Source organism: Oryx dammah, unplaced genomic scaffold (genome assembly GCF_014754425.2).
Source record: "Oryx dammah isolate SB20612 unplaced genomic scaffold, SCBI_Odam_1.1 HiC_scaffold_25, whole genome shotgun sequence".
Lineage (NCBI taxonomy): Eukaryota > Metazoa > Chordata > Mammalia > Artiodactyla > Bovidae > Oryx > Oryx dammah.
This window is the reverse complement of record NW_024070209.1, coordinates 94,606,447-94,611,965: the sequence shown is the minus strand read 5'-3', so window position 1 is coordinate 94,611,965 and position 5,519 is coordinate 94,606,447. Positions and strand designations below refer to the sequence as shown.

The window sequence follows — 5,519 nt, the reverse complement described above, 5'->3', positions numbered from 1 at the left end:
ATTAAGTCTGTTTCACAAGTATACTTAAATTTGTGGCTTGGAGGGTGAAAATCAGAATAACTTTACCACCAATGATGAAAGTGAAAGTGTTAGTTGCTCACTCATGTCTGACGCTTTGCAACCCCATGGTCTGTAGCCTGCCGGGCTCCTCTGTCCATGGGATTCTCCAGGCAGAAATACTGGAGTGGGTAGCCATTCCCTTCCCACAGGATCTTCCTGACCCAAGGATCGAACAATGCAATCTGCAATGCAGGCAGATTCTTTATTATCTGAGCTACCAGGGGAGCCTCAAATGATATGATTATTAATGATGTTAATAATGGCTAAACCTGTTTTCTCATTTTAGAAGATGGCAGGTGAAAAAGCCCAGAAGCCAGATAGTAAGGAGAAAAAGCCCAGAAGCCAAGCAGTTTGATGCTGGTGGCAGAGTTAAAAAGGTTAAGAAGGGGAACCCCACTGCAGCTGAAATACTATCGTGGTCAGAGAAATTGGCAGATATTCCTAATCAGCTGTGTAGTCCAGAAAGCCGTTTCACAAGATGAAGTATTCAACAGCTAAAAATGCAAGGTTGAAAAGGAAAAGAAGGTGATGGTATTTCCTACTGTCACAAAATCAGGTGGTGGTGACAAGAATAGTGGGTGGTACTTGAGTGGTTAAATTTGCCAAAATGCCTAGGTATTATCCTACTGAAGGTGTGCCTGGAAAGCTGTTATGTCATGGCAAAAAAAAAAAAAACCCTTCTAAGTTTTTTCTCAGACGTGAGAAAACTGCGTGTGTACTAGCATTGCTTCTGGGATGATTCTGATCTTCCTCACTGGGCACCACAGAGGCAGGACGGTCATTTTCCTGAAGCTTGCTGCTAGTGACTGAGCTCTGTCCCTCACACCAGAAATTTGTCATTGTCATCTCCACCGAAATTGAAGGATGTGAAAAATCCCAGAACATCTCACTGATGCTTACTTCAAGAAGACGAAGCTATGTAAGCTCAGGTATCAGGAAGGCGAGCCCTTCAAAGGGACACAGAGAAATACGAAATTACAGAGCAGTAGCAGTGCAAGGTTGATCAGAAAGCTGTGGACTCATAAATTCTGGAAGAATCATAGCTTTTCCTCAGCTCCAGGGCTGTCTCCACTCTGTGTATGCTATTACAATTGGAATTTATCCTTACAGAATATTGTTCTAAACTTTTTTAAAAGAACCTACTTAAAATAATTAATCCATTAAAAAATTGGCTAACCTTTATTGAACATACTGTATGCACCAGGTACTCTTGAATGCTTTAAATTTTTAAAATTTCATTTAATTCAGCAGCCTTATGACATGTTTGTATTATTGGTGCCATTTTAATTTTAAAAAATATTATTGCTGTTAATTTTTTTTTTACATTTGTTTGGCTGCACTGGGTCTTAGTTGTGGCATATGAGATCTTTAGTTGCAGAATTTGAACTCTTAATTGCTGCCTGTGGAATTTAGTTTCCTGACCAGGGATCAAGCCTCGGTCCCCTCCATTGGGAACATTGAGTCTTAGCCTCTGGACCACCAGGGAAGTCCCATTGTTGCCATTTTTAGATTAGAAAAAATGCCAAAACTGTTAGGGCCATGATTATTGTTTAAATCACAGAGAGACAGTACAGATGTTACTTACTTTACAAGGTTTCTCCCTTCTTCAAAATGGAGGCTAGAGTGGGATGGAAGAGATTAGAGATGATTTACAAAGTTTCTTCTAGTTTAAAAAAAAAATCTAAGAAACTTGTCAACCTCTTAAAGGTTCCTCAAGTATTAACATTATATCTCCTGTATCCCCTAGTATGCACAACCACCAACTTTGATAAATTCATATTTTATAGCTGAAGAAAATGCTAAGAAGTTTGGCCAGACTTTTCTCTGGGTCACTGTTTCTGACCCCGTTAACTGCAGCATGCCAGGCCTCCCTGTCCTGCTCTATCTCCCAGTTCGCCTGAGCTCAAGTTCATGTCCATTGAGTCGGTGATGCTATCTAACCGTCTCATCCTCTGCCACGCTCTTCTCCTTGTCCTCCATGGCGTTGCATGCCGGGCTAATTCTTGTAATCCCTCTCCCTAATGGTAACCACTAGTTTGTTCTCTGTGAGTCTGCTGCTTTTACGCCTTGTTGAAAATGGGGATCCAGCCAACAGCCATATGAGAAGATGTTCAACATTTGCTAACCATCAGGTAAATGGAAATCAAAGCCACAATGAGGTATCATTCACACCTATCTGAAGGACTCTTATCAAAAAGAATACAAATAACAAAAGTTGATGAGGATGTAGAGAAAAGGGAACCCTGATTACATTGCTGGTGGGAATGTCAACTTGTGTAGCCACTGTGGAAAGCAGTGTGGAAGTTTCTCAAAACACTAAAAATGGAACTCCCATATGACCCAGCAGTAGAAAGTGTATATCCAAACAGAAAAAAAACAAAAACACTAGTTCAAAAGGATACCTTCACCTCAGTGTTCATAACATTATGCTTTATTGTAGTTGTCAAGATATGGAAGTGACATTGTCTGTCAACAGACACATGGATAAAGAAGGTGTGGTATATAAATACGATGAAATACTGCTCAGAAGAAAGAATGAAATTTTGCTTGTTAGCAGCAGCAGGGATGGACTTTGAGCGTATTATGCTGATTTAATTAAGTCAGGTAGAGAAAGACAGTGTTACATGTGGGATCTAAAAAATAGAAGAAAGTAATGAGTAACACAAAGAAGCAGACTCACAGAGAACGAACTAGTGGTTACCAGTAGGGAGAGGGATTACAAGAGTCTAGGGGCAGCCTGCTTTGTACCCCTTATTAGCATCGTGTCCTATATTGAAAACGCTGGGTAAATGTTTGTTGAACTTAATTTTAGATCGTAGGAAACTAGCGTGTAAGCAGCAGCAGGAGTTTTTCACCCTTAATCCTGTTTGTGGAGTGTCTTTTACATTTATGTGGTGAAATAAACATTGTTTGTTGTTCTTGTATCTTCACTCCAATTTGAATAATTAAAAAAAAATTTCTTTTGGGGTTATTTTGTAGGTATGACTAACTAGCAACTAGCTTGGCTTCAGATTTGAAAGATTCTGGGGTAAAAGGTTAAAGATGTTGTATTTCTTTGTTGCCACACAATGGATTTCTGAAACAGACATAAGAGCTGGTACTGAGCTTTAGCATTAATGATTAACTAGTATGACAGAAAGATTTGTGCCCAGAATTATGTTTCTAATAAGGAGTAATTTAAAAGTCATTTAGAGAATGTCTGGGAGATTTTTTTTCCCTTCAGTTGAACTGGTCAATTTTAGAGAGCTAATAACACAAATCATTTCGTTCTTAGGATTTTTTTTTTTTGAAGTATAGTTGAGTTATAAAGTTGTGTTAATTACTGTTGTACAGCAGAGTTATTCAGTTATATGTATATATACATTCTTCTAAAAAATATTTTCCATTGTTCTTAGGATTTTTTAAATGTGTAAGTTTCCATTTATAAAAGCAATATATTTTCAATCAAAAAAGTAGGAGGAGGAAAAAAAAATATCACACTCAACAGATGGTTCTGAAATGACCTTGGAAGCTCTGTGTTCATGGTCAAACAAACTCCTTGGTCTGTGAGACTCTTCTTCAGTTGAAATGACAATGAACCAAAAAAAAAAAAAAAAAAAAATCTGCTTCACTCTCCCTACTCCTGCTGGGAATAACATATATTTTTTTCAAAAGAAGCTAGTTCTTGTCTCATTATTTAATTCATTCATTCATGTAAGGTTTTATACTTTCGTTTGTTGATCTGGTTAGTGCAGTTACTGTAGCTGCTTCTGACGTGGACATCTTGGATTATTCAAGGAGGTTTATAAATGAACTCATCTACCATATGGTACTTTTTTCTTGGACTCTGAGGCCCCACTTTTGTGGGAACGTCAGGGTTTGTTTTTTGAAATAACGTCAAGTTTCCATCTGTCTGGCTGTTGCAAAGCATATAGCTTGCAAAGGTGGTGTTTTATTAGCCAAATTGCTCTGAATAGAAGTTCTCTTGTTTTGACTTGTGGCTCTTTCCATGGAACAAACTACGAGTATTTCTTTAAACTTATAAGATGGAGATAATAGGAACTCCTTTCAGGTAGAATTAATGTGAAGAATCAAGCCAGTGCCAGGCATATAGTAAAGATTCAATAAAATGACAGCTGACAGATTATTCCTCCGTCCATGGGATTTTCCAGGCAAGAGTACTGGAGTGGGGTGCCATTGCCTTCTCTGTTTGCTACTCCAGACATCCAGGAATTGTAAATGAAAAATGTTAAAGGCTTACAGTACATGCAGTTTTCTGAGCAATGCCTGTACTATATTTCCATAGAAACATTAATGACCTCTGATTCATCAAACCGAATTGCCTTCCTAAACTGTTTTCACCTTCTGATTTTCTCTTACTGCAGCCTTGAAGCTCTGTACTGCTTTAAAAAAAATTTTTTTTTTAAATTGAAATGTCATAATCTTGGACTGGCTTTTCTGCCTTCAGTTTGGTTTCAAGGCTGCAGTTACAAAGCTAGAAGCCTGAAAAACTGTATAAAAGGTGAGGTAGGTTGATCAGATGGAATTTATTGTTTCCATAGAAATGTAGACACTTCTTGTAAGCAGCATTTAAGCTGAGCAAATACATGGGCACAATAGATTATATAATTGAGAATCCTTGGTTTCTCTCCCTACTCTTTTTTCTCTACCCCTAAGATTTCATGTTAAGAAAATGACATTAGGGAGAAGGCTTTGTTTTTTGTTGCAGTTTTTAAAATGTGACCTTGACCTTTGTAGGTGGAAAAGGGAAATACAACTTGAAGCTCTGCCAGCCGGATTTTGCTGTGCAGACTTGTGGTGTTATGTCTTTGTATTCAAAAGCGTTTTCTGTTATTCCTGAAGTATAGTTTATCAGGTTGCCTGTGAGAAACAAAAGCTAACTGTCCAAGTGGCATCCCACTGACTGGATAGAAAGGAAAGAGGCAGTTGTGAATTTAATGCTCAACCAATCCAAAGAAAAGTGTTTCTGTATTTGCTTGGGTTTGGTGCTGAATTGCAGGCTGCAAGACTGGCTATAAGGCAGGCCATGGTCTGGCTAGCTAATGTTTGTTACCAAAAAAACAGCTACATTTATTCCTTTTCAGCCTCTATCCAAGCCACCTTTTGTACTAAAAGGAGCTGAGGAGATGGAGTTGGGAGGGGCTCTGAAAAATGGGGAGAGTTTCTAGAATTTCAGGAGCCTGTGGACGGTTTGCCATGTGTATCTTGACTACCCCCTCAGAGTGCGTCCCTCTTCTCCTTTTAAGCCTTACACTTTTAATTACTTGGTTAAAATATTAGAACCACTGTATTGAAGTTAGTGAGAGCTGCTGGTATTGGGGCTTCCCTTGTGGCTCAGCTGGTGAAGAATCCACCTGTAGTGCGAGAGACCTGGGTTCGATCCTTGGGTTGGGAAGATCCCCTGGAGAAGGGAAAGGCTATTCTGGCCTGGAGAATTCCATGGACTGTATAGTCCATGC

At 38.9% G+C, this 5,519-nt stretch overlaps 1 pseudogene; it reads left to right on the top strand.

The window, feature by feature from the left end:
• Window positions 1-293: 293 nt before the first annotated feature.
• LOC120851984 lies at window positions 294-4,454 on the top strand (annotated as a pseudogene).
• The last annotated feature ends 1,065 nt before the right edge of the window (window positions 4,455-5,519 follow it).